Source organism: Petaurus breviceps, unplaced genomic scaffold, assembly GCF_028583685.1.
Source record: "Petaurus breviceps papuanus isolate PSGF00001 unplaced genomic scaffold, PetGlider_PUasm1.0 214, whole genome shotgun sequence".
Classification (NCBI taxonomy): domain Eukaryota; kingdom Metazoa; phylum Chordata; class Mammalia; order Diprotodontia; family Petauridae; genus Petaurus; species Petaurus breviceps.
Genome location: NW_027185863.1, coordinates 6,706,227 through 6,720,033, shown reverse-complemented (window position 1 = coordinate 6,720,033; position 13,807 = coordinate 6,706,227). Strand labels below are relative to the sequence as shown.

General features: G+C 37.4%; 1 long non-coding RNA gene across 1 annotated transcript in view; it reads left to right on the top strand.

The window, feature by feature from the left end:
* LOC138165726 (uncharacterized) overlaps nucleotides 1–13,807 on the top strand; it is a 47,958-nt gene that overhangs the window by 829 nt on the left and 33,322 nt on the right. The gene's annotated exons all lie outside the window — the stretch shown is intronic.

Genomic DNA, 13,807 nt, shown 5'->3' with positions numbered 1-13,807 from the left:
TGAAGGTGGTTAACCCTCATTCTTGCTTCCTAACCAGCCTGTCTGCTTTTCCAATCCTACATTTCTCTGATATTTAAGCAAATAGATGGTTAACCAGTAGGTGCTGCTGCGCCCTATTACTTGTTCCTATCCAACAGGAATGATCAGAATCTGGGCAAGTCTCATGCTCAGCTTGGCTGTTATGGCACTTCATTGTTCTGGGTGGAAGTACCCAGCTCTTTCCGGTTGGCCTTGCCAACTCACCAGAATAGGAAATGTGGTTAATATAGATTTGCTGAATTAAAATAACTCTCAAGCTCCCATCCTACTGGCAAAACTTGACCTCATCTTTGGACTTGTTATATTTTACTGAGCCCAAGTCACACTAATGTGGCATAATGGAGGCCTTCCATTTAGGAGGAGATAGAACATACCTATCAGTAAATAGTATCTTATTCTTGGCAAAAAGAATATGTATATCTACATGTATAATATATGTATATGTAATATATGCGTATATACACACATTTATGCTCCATAATTGTGCATGTGTATTTCGTTTCTGTTTCATTTCATGTATATGTGTATGTGAAATGAAATTTACATTTGTTTCAATGGTATATGTGTACATATAAATAAATGAAAGTTTTGTTTTATGTATATATGAAATGAAACAAGTGAATTTGAAATGAAATATATGTGTATATATGTGTGTGTATATATACCTATATATTTATGTTTATGACTATAAGTATATGCACATACCCATGTATATGTGGTATATATGTGCTTATATGTATGCATGTATACCACAAAGCTATAGACCTGTAGCTTCTCCTAGGTCCAGACAGTCCCTTCCCCTGCCCATCACCTAGTTCAATTTGAATCATGCAATTGTTTGAAAGTCACTTTTTTGGTTTGTTTACTTTCCCTAGTTGCTCCATTGAGGAAGTAAAGGAATAGACTAGAGACAGTGAAACACGGTTCCCAGAAGATATTTGACTCATGCCTTGTAGTAGTGCCAGTTATTAAATGAAGTCTTGGTTACTCTGGACTTAAGACAGTCCTCATCCTTGATCACAGGCCACTGAGATTGGATAAAGACTGAGGGTCTTATTGCTGGTGCTGTTTCCAAACATACTTTGAGCCTGGCAGAGACTTATGACTTTTTTTTTTAATGGTAGCTATATTATTGTTTATTGTAGAGCAGGGCCATAAGTAAGGACTGGGCTGATGGATGACATAGAGAGCTTGGGACTTCCTGTCTGGTTTAGTGGAGTGCCATGACAACCAGTTGGAATGTGGAGAGAGGAACTTGCCCCCCCTCTGAGGCACAGACAAGTTTGTAGGTTGAATCCCAACTGGTTCAAGGATTCTCAGAGGTTCAAAGGATAGTCTGGGCTCCAGACCAACCAAATTATAGTTCATGATTGCCCACTAATTTATCTCTGGCGGTAAGGCAACTAGACACAGTTCAAAGCAATGACACAGTAAGAACAATAGGTACAAAACATTCCCTTCAGAAACCTGAGGTTCATTCTCCTGCATATACACACATTGTCTGTGGCAAGACTGAGCACTTGCTTCTAGTACAGTGTTAATGAGGCACTTGTTCAGGGAACACATGTCGCAGGGAAACCCATATCTCTGGTATTATAGGACTTTAATGTCCTCTCTCTCTTTGTGGAGTCTTCATGCTGCCCTCCACCCTCCACCCTTTCTCCCCCAGCATATCTGCTCAGTGGGATGCTCAGCTAGGTTCCCAGGGCTTGTTCCTCTTCACAGCTCTTCTCTTAATTTGCCAGGTTTCATTTTCTCTTGAGTCTAGTGGGTTCTCTTCTTTGCTGTAAGAGATCCTGATTCTTGAAGCTGCTTCCTCCCTCATGTGATTGCCTTTCTATTTCTAGTGTGTGCTTCTGCTCCCTATTGAATGAAGCATCTTCTACCGGTCATTTAGCTCCATCTGTACTTCATCGGTAATACTTCATCTGTAAAGTGAGATTAGATGAGATGATCCGTACATTTTACGATTCTCTGAATAACAGAATAAATCAACAAGAACTTGAAAGCTGAATTTGTAGTGGTTAAGACAAATTACTATAAATGGCTTTAATTTTTTTCCATGTTTCGGAATAATAAGTTAGAACTCAAATTCCAAAGAGAATACTTGTTTAATATAGTAAATTTCATTATGCTAATGCTACAGCAAAGAAATGCCCATTTTAAAGGGCTTATATTCATACCATAGATCCCTATCAGTGAATAATTTGGAAGACAATAGTTTTCAAAATAATAACCTTGTTAAAATAATAATGAGGCTTAAAAAAGATCTTATGATCGTCCTAGCCTCCTAAAAAGTTTCCCAGAAAAAGACATTGGGAAAGAGGGTTGCTTTAGAATATTTATTACTTCCCAAGGAGAGAACAGATTTTTTATCTACCATAAATAAAATAGAGCTGTGCTAAGCGTGGGATACAAAGAAAGCTGTGCCAGCCCTACTTCCTATTTTTTCTTATGCCAGCCTCCCTTAGTTCCTCGTAGTTCCAAGAATAGATGAAGGAAGGGTTGGAGTAGCAGGTGGAACAGATAAGATAGGTGGGAGTATGGGGTCCCTTATTATTTTCTGGAGCCACCTAAGAAATTCTTTCACTACTTTTTTCCCCTAGATTTTCCTTTGCCAATCTTATTAGCAATGTCTGGAAGAATTATCTCTTCAAGAAAATGAAGGCAGTCAGACTGCTGTTTCCCTTTTGTAAGATTTGAATTTTTTTTTTCATTTCTGAATCTAACTAGAAACCTTAAAAAATACCATTTCATTGAATGAAGAAAATCTTATGCTGGCAAGAGGAATTTTAATATCCCTTATAAAAATTATAACATTCTTCACACCAACCAGTCCCTTGCTTAATAGTCTTAAGTAAACTAAGGGAAATTTGTGAATCGATATATAAATATTCCAGCAGAAGCCTTTAAAAATTCCAAGAACTCAGATGGAAATGTTTATTTACTGTCTTGCTCATATTAAAAAATTTCAAAATCAGAAACTTATTAAGAATCTACAAAAACAAACAACTTGCAAAATTTTGCACAAAACCTCCAGGCTTTAACAAGGTAGAATCAAACAAATGAACAAACAAAATATGTCATTCCTTTTGTTCTTGCATTTTCAGTTCTGAGCTATTTCTCTCTCTCTCTTTTTCCCTCCAACCTCTGCACCAGGGAAGACCAAAGGAAACACAAAGATACACACATATATAGATACGTATGCATTTATATATAACACATGTATGTATGTGTAAATGTATATAGATACGTGTGTGTATATCTATAGCTATATAAATGTGAACCATACAATACACACTTCCATATATCAGTTCTTTCTCTGGAAGTGGATAGCATTTTCCTTCATAAGTCTTTTGTAGTTGATTTGAATATTCATATTACTTAGAATAACTTAGTCATTCACAGTTACTCTTTGAACAGAATTGCTGTTTACTGTATACAGTGTTCTCTTGGTTCTTCTCATTTCATTTTTCATTATTTCATGCAAGTCTTTCCATGTTTTTCTAAAGTCAGTCTGTTCATCATTTCTTACAGCACAGTTGTAATTCATCACAATTCCATCACACATCACAACTTATTTAGCCATTCCCCAACTGATGGATATCCTTTCAAATTCAGTTCTTTGCCGCCACTAAGAGAGCTGCTATAAATATTTTAGAAGGTTCTTTCCCCTTTCTCCTGATTACCTTAGGAAACAGACTGTATAGTGGCATTGTTGGGTTTCATGTATGTCATTCCATGTCTCATTGAAAGCTTCCATTTCCTCATTTCATATATTGCAATGGGATTCCATCAGATCCATATAGCACAGCTTATTCAGTGATTCCTCAAGTGATGGGCATCTCTTTACTTTCTAGTTTTTTGACACCACAAAAAACAGCAACAAACTGTAGATATTTTGAACACATAGGAATTTTTCTTATTTTTTTTTTTTTAAATCACATTTTGGCATAAGCCTACCAGGGGCAATAGCAGGGTCAAAGGGCACATACCATTTAATAACATTTTCCATATAATTCTATGTTGCTTTCCAGAATGACTGTACTTATTCATAGGTTGGCTAGCAGTGCATCAGTGTACCTGTTTCCCATGTTCTCTCCAACATTTATAATTTTCCTTTTTTTTTAATCTTGATATTTCTTTTCATAAGAATGTACTTTTTGAGCTCAGTGACTTCTTTGAGAATTTGCAAGTTCTTGGGTTCCTCGGTTGGTGCTAGGTGTCCTTTGGACACTATGTTACTACAATGCTTTTCAGAGAAGATGACTACTGATAGGATGATGAAACCAAATTTTGCTCAGGATGGCCAGAGCATATATCTCTGTATCTGTATCTATCTACACACACACACACACACACACACACACACACACAATGGACGAATTTTTTGGATAGTAAAGATCTGAGGTGAAAGTGAAATGACTGTTTAGCAGTCCTGTGAAATATTTCATGTTTTAATGTTTTAAATTTTAACGTCCTAGGAGAGCATTATAGGAGTAATTGGGTTGTTGTACCAATCAAACAAGCAAGCAAGCATCTATTAAGCTCACAGTAGTGGTCAATATGTGTTTATGTTTCTTTCATGTTTTGACCATTTCTTTTGTGGTGAAGGAAATGAATGGCTGTAATGTCAATCAACAATCATCATGTTTATCCCTCTTGGTGAGATCCTCTAAATGAATCAGAGTTCTACTCTGGTGAGTGAGTGTGTGTGTGTGTGTGTGTGTGTGTAATTACCCAGAGGAAATGAGAGAATGATTGACCCCTTTCTTTAGAGACCAGGCTCCCCCAGGATTGTACTAGAGTCTGTTTGACCCCAGAGTAAGGGTACCTTGGCCACAAGGTTTTACATACCATAGATTGCCATACTGCTCTATAAAATGTTCACTACACTCTAAATTCCCTCCAGTATTGTTGGGGATTTTGAGTACCTGTTTCTCTGTAAATTCTTTATTACTTGACTTGTATACTTTTTATTTTTTTTGCTAATTTTGCCATTTTTGGGTATCTAAGGTGGTATTTTCAGGTATTTCTCTAATTGTTAGAGACATAGAAAATGTGCTCAAAGTATAATTATGTGTGATTATTAATAGTGAGTATTTTCCCTTTTGTAAATTGTCTGTTCACATCCCTCGTTCTACTGGATAGTATGTATTAGTTTTATAGATATCAGGATTATTGTAGTGCAGATACATACCTGTTCCTTATAAATTCTGGATGTTAGACCCTTATTTAATATGTTTACTATAATCATTTTTCCTAATCTATATCTTTTCTCTACATTTAGTGCTATTTCCTTTTATTGTGCAAAATATCTTTGTCTTGAATATAGAAGATGCTTTTATGCATGCTTGTTCAATGAATAAATGGTCAAACCCATTAATTTTTGTCTCTAACAATTTCTTGTTTGTTTGATAAAAATTCCCTTCTTGAAGGTTAGTATGAACTGATGCAAAGTAATTTGAACTAGGATAACAGTTTACATGATGGCCACAATAATGTAAAGGAAAAACACTGAAAGATTTGATTATCAATGCAGTGACAAATCATGACTTTAGAAATCTTAATGGTGAAGCAAATCTCTTGCCATTTTGACAGTGGTGGACAAAGGCTGAAAAATTAAGCATAAGTTTTTAGACATGGGCAATGTGTTGATATTATGCTAGACTGTATTTACTTATCATAAAGTAGTTCTATTGGTAGGGGGGCAGATTTCATGCCATCTTCATTTTGAACCTTTGACCTCCTCTCCACTTTCCACACAGTACCTAGACATGCTCAGTCCATCCCAACCACTTCCTTCCTTTCTAACCCCCTGATAAGAATTAAGATGTGGAGAAGCAGATATAGGGAAGTGGCCAAAGTTTCCCTTTACCTCTAGGACAATTTCAAGACATTTGCCTCACTCCTTCTTCTGTTCAGTTGTTTTGTGATATTGCCAGTTCATTCTCCTTAACTGGTGGTAAGTATCTTCCACTTCTTCATCTAATATCTCCCCCTTCTGCCCACAACCTATCCTTACTGTTCCAATCTCCCAAAAGTCTTTTTCTCCCCTCACCCAACATTCCCTCCTCTCTTCTCCCCACCAGAGAGGAATTCCTTTGTATAAACGCACTACCTGAAATATTGTCTTAATGAAGAAATAAAATCCCTGGGCCCCACCTCCTTGAAATATTAAATCATTATTCTACATACTTTCCTTCTATTTTTTTTATTATATCTTTTGCCCTTTAGATTCCTTAGCTCATTGATGCTTTTCTTCTCAATTTCTCTCATATAACATATGAGAGGTTTTTTTTTTAATAAATTAAAGACTATAACAAAAACAAATAAAAAGACTCCCCTTCCTCACTCACAGCCTTGTCAAGTCCTAATTGTATGAAAAGAATAATTTTTTTTCATAGTCTGTTGCTATCTAAACACATTTAACTTTCTTCTGTTTGGTATTTTGTAATTTAATTACTGGACTCCTGGTGAACAAAATGGAGATATATAGGCTAATGAGAGTTCTTTTAAATAGATTAGAAATTGATTAAATGGTTGGCCTCTCAAAAATTTTGTCAGTTTGGAAGGAGAGCTCCAAAGGTGTGTTTAGTTAAGGACTTTTTTGGTTCCATTCTGTTTGACATTTTAATCAGTCACTTGGATGAAGGCATGGAAGGCATGCATAAATTTCCAGTTTCAGTTCAGTTCAATAAGCATTTTATTAAGTGCTTTCTGTGTGCTGGGAACTGTGCTAGTCTCTGGAGATAAATACATACCAAAATGAAATAAGTCACTGTTCTCAAGCAACTCACAATCTTTTGGGGGCAGGGGTGGTAAAGGACAGAATATATACAAAAAAATTAAATAAAAGCATATACAGAGTAAAATCTGAAGAGGGAAAACAGACAATATGATTGGCAGTTTTTTAAACAATAGAACTGGAGTTGCAGATGTCTCAATGAAGTCAATCACCAATCAATCCATAAGTGTTTATTTAAGCATCTCCTCCATGCCAAGCACTGACGGTGCTGCAGATACAAGTAAAAAGAAGGAACAATTTCTGCTTACAATCCCTGGGGAAGAGGTATAGATCAGAAAGAGGGTTTGGTAGCATGAAGGAAAGTCCCACAGATGGTGAATCTCTAATCCTGTCCAAAGGTCAAGGGGATGGCGGAGTCGGGAGACTTGTTATTAAGGCTTGTTATTGAGGTGTGAAGAAGGTTTGAGAGACTCATCTTCCTATTCAGAACACCTTTGACCCAGATACCACAAAGCTGTCTGGCATAGCTAAGTTGGATGGCAGAATCGGAACTGAGAACAATTTTGCCGGATTAGAACATTGGTTATATTTATAACTAGCTTAGGGCGATTGGATCTGCATTTCTCATTCCTTATTGGTAATTTAGAAAATACCCTCTCTTTCCTGGTCCTATAAATAATAAATAGGGCAGTCTCTCATTGGTATAATATTGGATCTTGGTCTTAAATGATATATAACTTTCAGCCCTGAGGGACTTAGGACCTTCTACTGGAGCATGGCTACCTCTTTTGTGGGGGTGGAAGCTGCACCCCAAGACTGTCCCTGCTGTTAGCTATTCTGTTCTACTCCTTGTGAGTACAAATAAAGTTTGTTAAAGCTATCTCTTTGTGGGTTGACACCCCTGGATTCCCCTTAACTGACTCATGGGAGGACAACAGAACTAGAAACTGTACCATGTGAAGATCTGTTGAAGGCATTAGAGGTGTTTACTCTTAAGAAGAGACCTTAGTGGGATAGAGTGAAGATCATCATAGAAGGATTAGGCTCTTTCTTCTTTCCTAAGCAAAATAATGGAGAGCTAATCTTTATCTAAACAAATAAAGCTTAACAACATCAACAAAAACAAGAAAAAGAAACCTCCCAAACTTATCAGTGTACTGTGAAAGATCAATGTGAAGAGATTTGGGTATTCAGGGGGTAGGAAATGGGGAAAGAGATACAGTAATTGCTTGGCCAACCACAGGGTAAAAATGCATTGCTACTCCTCTGCTCTGGTTGCCAGTGCTTCAAGTGACTGCTGTGGACCTCTGGTCTTCTAAGAACTATCTCTTCCTCTCTTCCTTCACTCCTCTCCAAGTGCCCCCAAACATCATGCAGAGATAAGATATTGTACAGTCTCATCTCAAACTCCAACATGACAGTGATCCTAATTCTCTCCCTTAAGGAGGTTATCTCATTAATTTTGGGAAATTTGTTGGAAGGGATATTCCTATAGATGGTAAGGTCCTTCATATGCTAGTTTGCTAATGGAATTGCAGGTTTCGAAATGTCCTAGAACACTGAAGAGCCTTCTATATCATAACTATTTTATTTTTAAAAATCTTATTTATTTTATTCTAAACTTAAGAAATAAAACAAGCATTTCTACAATATAGAATAGCAAAAAAAGATGATTGTACATGAAACCTCAAATCAAATGTGTACAACTTTCTATTCCTTTTAAGTATATAATAAAGTTATTATGTAACATTCTTTTTTTTTGGAGGGGGGAAGTCAGGGCAATGGGGTTAAGTGACTTGCCCAAGGTCACATGGCTAGTAAGTGTTAAGTGTCAGAAGCTGGATTTGAACTCAGGTCCTCCTGACCCCAGGGCCAGTGCTCTATTCACTGTGCTGCCTAGCTGCCCCTATGAAACATTCTTTTTCCCCCTTTTTTCTTCTCTCCCTCCATCCACCCCTTCCAGACCCCCAGAGATAGCTACCATTAGACCCAAATCTACCATTCTGTACATAATTCTATTTATCAGTTCCTTCTCTGGATGCAGATAGCATATTCTTTTACAACTCCTTTGTATTCAATTTGATAGACTATAATAGTCAGAATGACTTGTTCAAATTTATTCTAAGAACAATATTTTGTTACTGTAGAGCATTCTTTTGTATCTGTTCATTTCATTTATTATTTTTTTTCTGCAAGTCTCTCCATATTTTTCTAAGATCATTGAGTTCATTTCTTATAGCATAGTAATATTCCATCACAATCCTATACCACAACTTGTTTAACTGTTCTAAAAAGTTTGACCTTACCATCCACATGGAAAAACCATGCAGATGGCAAATGTCTACTGTTCAGACTATGATGTATAGTTAAATGGGTGCTGGAGCTTATCCATCAGTACACTGCAGGGCAGACCCAGCAAATGGATGAATTGACAGTAATTGTTCCCTTTTTTGGTTATAAATAAAGCCCAAGATTTTTTCCTATGCTGATATTTTGTGAATCACCCCTCTCAATACATTACTAACTTGTTACTTCAAGCACAGTTCTGCTCTGTATATAGTTGGTCTAAGCCAGGGTTGGGGAACCTGTGGCCTTGAGGCCACATGTGGCCCTTTAGGTCCTCAAGTGTGGCCCTTTGACTGAATCCAAACTTCACAGAACAAGTACCCTTAATAAAAGGTTTTGTTCTGTAAAACTTGGACTCATTTAAAAGACCTCACCCAAGGACCTAGAAGCCACATGTGGCCTGGAGGCCGCAGGTTCCCTACTAGTGGATCCGATTACTTTTCCCATTTTTTTAAAATGCCATTTCTATTTTTTCTATAAATACATTCTGAGCTGTGATATTAGAATCCAAGTAGGATCGCTCTACTGTCCTTAACATGAAATGAATTTGTTATAGAGCTTTCCCCTCTTTCATCCGTTTGTTTTCCTTTCTCTGGCTTCATCCTTATGTGCCCTTTGGATGACTTTGCTTTAATTCAGTCTCTCACAAAACTTACTCTAAACTGCTTTCTCTCTATTTTATAAGGAAATACTGTTAATAATCTTTCCATCATTCTTTTCTATAACATTTTACAAATGAGTTTATGTTCTAAAGCAGTGTTGCCTTTGACTGCCATATATTTTCACTTGGCAAGTTGTGTTTGCTGATTATTGTGCATTTTAGACTCTTAATACCCTTATTATGGCAACTGGCTTGTATTGGTTGAATTTAAATATGAAATTATCATAATTGTATCTTCATTTCTTCTGACTATATCCCATTTTTCATCATCAAGAACTAGTTTAAATTTGTTGGTTTTCATTGCTTTATTTGCATGCCATATCTTATCATTTTTTATTCTTTACTTTAGTATTGTACTAATTTAGATCTTTGATCCAACAAGATAGTTGCCTGACCATATGTAAACAGTTGAGTCAGGAATGCCTGTTCTTTGAGAAATGAACCATTTTCTGTATGTTAAAATCTTCCACAGTGCTGCCAAATTGATCCTAAAACATAGATGTGATTACATCAGTCCCCTTCTCAAAAAATTTAAATAGCTATTACTTCTAGGATAAAAAGCAAAATCCTCAATTTGGCATTGAATGCCCTCTACAATCTGACTCCCATGTACCTCTTTAGTCTTATTCCATGTTGTTTCTCATCTGATGTGAAAGGCAGCATGACTTTAGTGATAGAGAGCTGGATTTGGAGTCAGGAAGAAATGTTTTGAAACCCATGTCTTATATTTAATAAGTTTGTGTCCATGGCTAAGCCATTTAACCTTTCGGAGCCTCAGTTACTGTATCCATAAAGGGAGGTAATAAACCCATAATGGTTATCTAACAGGGTTGTTTTCAGGTTCAAATGAGATAACATATATGTTATCAAATGAAATAATATGTGTTTGAAAACTTTAAGGTACTACATAAATAATCATAGTCATTTAATAAATGCTTGTTGATTAATTTATTTAAAAAATAAATTTTATTTTTTCAATGAACAAAAATCTATTTTCTTTCCCTATTATCTTCCCTATCTTTTTTTTTTTAAAGCAATCAGGGTTAAGTAACTTGCTCAAGGTTACACGACCAGTTATTTCTGGGTGTGGTGCTAAGTATCTGAGCCCGGATTTGATCCCCAGGTCATCCTGACACTGGGGCTCGTGCTCTTACTCACTGAGCCACCTGGCCACCCCTAAGCAATTGGGGTTAAGTAACTTGCTCAAGGTTACATGGCCAGGTGTTTCTGGGTGGGTGCTAAGTGTCTGAGCCCGGATTCGATCCCCAGGTCATCCCGACACTGGAGCCGGTGCTCTTACTTGCTGTGCTACCTGGCCGCCCCTTCCCTATCTTTTTTGAAAAAGAAAGAAAAATAAGTTCCTTATAATAAATGTGCATAGTCATGCAAAACAAATCCCTGCATTGGCCTTGTACCAAAAAAAGTCTTAGTTTGCACCCTGAATTCATTACCTCTCTGTCAGGGGGTTTTGCTGAGCAGCAGTGAACCTTATTTTGCTTTTCTCCCTGAGCTGATAATATTGCTGTGAATTGATTGCAGGCATGGCTTCACCAGGCTGTAATACATACTGGGAGTTACTATCCCAACTCCACTTGATCTAAGGAACTGGGTTCCCACGGCTTGGCTACTACATCCAGGCATCCCTGAGGTACTGAGGAATGTCTTTCTAGTACTCTAGGTCATGAACCTGCATTAATGTGTTTCCCTCCATGATTATCAGTTGATATTGTTTAGTTAGTCATATGTAAATAGCTTTTAGGAAAGGAGAATTTACTAAGGTGGTATTGTTGGTACACTGCTTCCTTCCCAAAAGACTGTGATATTAGGCAACTCACAGATTCTAGTTCTTGGAAGTTTTTTTTTTTTCTTTTTTGGGGGTGCTCAAAAAGTCTGTTTAGGCTGTGACTCTTTTTTTTTTTGCAAGGATCTTTATAGATTTGTGAATATTTTATAATCTGTCCTTGGTGTCTGATGTGGACATGACTGCCAGCTATTCTAGGGATGCCATCAGGAGACTGATGGGAAGGCCTCTGGATATCAGAGGACATTCACAAGGTTCTCTTTTAGTCAGTGGGTGATGGGAGAGATCAAGGCCAGGATAAAGTGGTCTGTTCTTCCCCAAGCAAATCCTTCTTGGGGGGTGAGGGTTAGTTCGAACTCTTTTCTCTTCATTCTCTTCTCACTGGTGTCTCTTTTCTCTGCCAGTTGCTCAAATAACTTGGGTTCTGAACTGGTTTTCTGTTTTATCTATGACTCTTAGCTCATCTAAGTTTCCTCAACCAGATTGAACTCCCTTACTATTAATGTTACTCTAGGTCCTGGAAGGACATTTTCCACTTAATCTAAATTGTTTGATTGAGACTTATAAGGTATCTAGGCTTCTTACCACTTACTCTAAGTGAAAAGGGATAACTTGATTGATTTGCTCTATCAATCTCAAGCATGGAAGGCTCTGCTGATAGATGAGGCTTCCCTTCTCACTGAGTTTCTCATTTAGTTAGAAAATTCAACCTTTCCTAATCTAAATCTTCCTTTTGCCTGTCTCTCTGAGAAATCTAATTTTCTTTTTCAGTTTTACTTAGGAAGTAAGTTTCTCTATCCAGTTAGAGCCCCCTTTCTCACTTCCCTTAGTCACTGAAGAAAGATGCTCCTTTATGTTTTATAAATAACTTGATCTCTTTCTCTCTGTAACCTGTACCTGAAGGGTTTCTCTCAGACATCCTTTTTCTCTGCACATTTTTCTACTCTCTCCTCCCTCTCTAGGACTTCCTTTTGCTATGTGAATTCTATTTGTCTTTTATTTTTTTATCCATCAATATTTAGTTCAATGTCCAGCAAGTTTAGCCTTCCTTGCAAATAGATATTTAATGAGCGCAGAACCCCCTTGGTGATACATGAAAAATAGGTGTGCTCCTACACTCTGCTTCAGAATAGACACAGATATCTTTATTTCCTATTAGCCATAGGAATAATTTAGATTGTTTGCTGTACTGAAACACCATGGCTATAATAAAACGACAATCCTTGCCTTTTCGTCTTAAGGACTACTCTCTGAGGTAGTCTACATTGCTTCACTGGGATGCAAACCATGAGTTTATTACTTTGTAGGTAAGTTTGAGAGCAGCTAGGTTGCACAGTGGTTAGAGTGCTGGGCCTGGAGTCAGAAAGACTTGAGTTCAAATAGGACCTTCAACACTTCCTAGCTGTGTGACCCTGGGAAAGTCACTTAACCCTGCTTGCCTCAGTTCCTCATCTGTAAAATGAACTGGAGAAGGAAATGGCAAAACAGTCCAGGATCTTTGCCAATAAAACCCCAAATGGGGTCATGAAGACTCTAATGTGACTGAACAACAAACTACAAAAGTGAGCTTGTTTCAAGGACAGGGCTGCCTCATATTTGTGTTTTCTTTCCTTTGGTACAGAGCCATGTGTGATCTCAAAAAGCAGCTGGCACCTTCCCCACTTCTAAGACACCTGAACAGTAGGGTATTGGCTATCCACATAGCGTTAATGGCAACAGCTGCTATTACACATCTGCTTTGGGGAGTCACCTACACAGAGAGAAACCATTTGGTGTTAATTGTTCTGTACTTAGTGTATGTGAAATGCAAAGTGCTCATAAGCAGCTTTCACAAAGAAGTTTGCAAATGTCCCAATGAGACTTGAATTAATATTAGCTTTTAACCTGATCACAATTACCTGTATTTTTAAAAAGCTGATTTTTTTCTCCCCTTTCGGTGTGTGTGGAGATATAACTGATTCAAATGGGTTATCTGGGTGCCTGATTATCATATACCCGATTCATATTGACAATCTGGATACCTTTTTACTTCCTTTTCTCCTGCTGGGAAGGACTTCTTAGACTAGAGTCCAAAATAAAATTGTCCCTTAGAAATCTAGGATGGGGGAAGAATTGGAGCACTGGGAACCTGGTGCCCCTCGTTAGGAGAAGGTAACTCCAGAGTCACGAATCCATGGCAATCCATGGAAGAAAAGACAGGGATTGGCAAAAG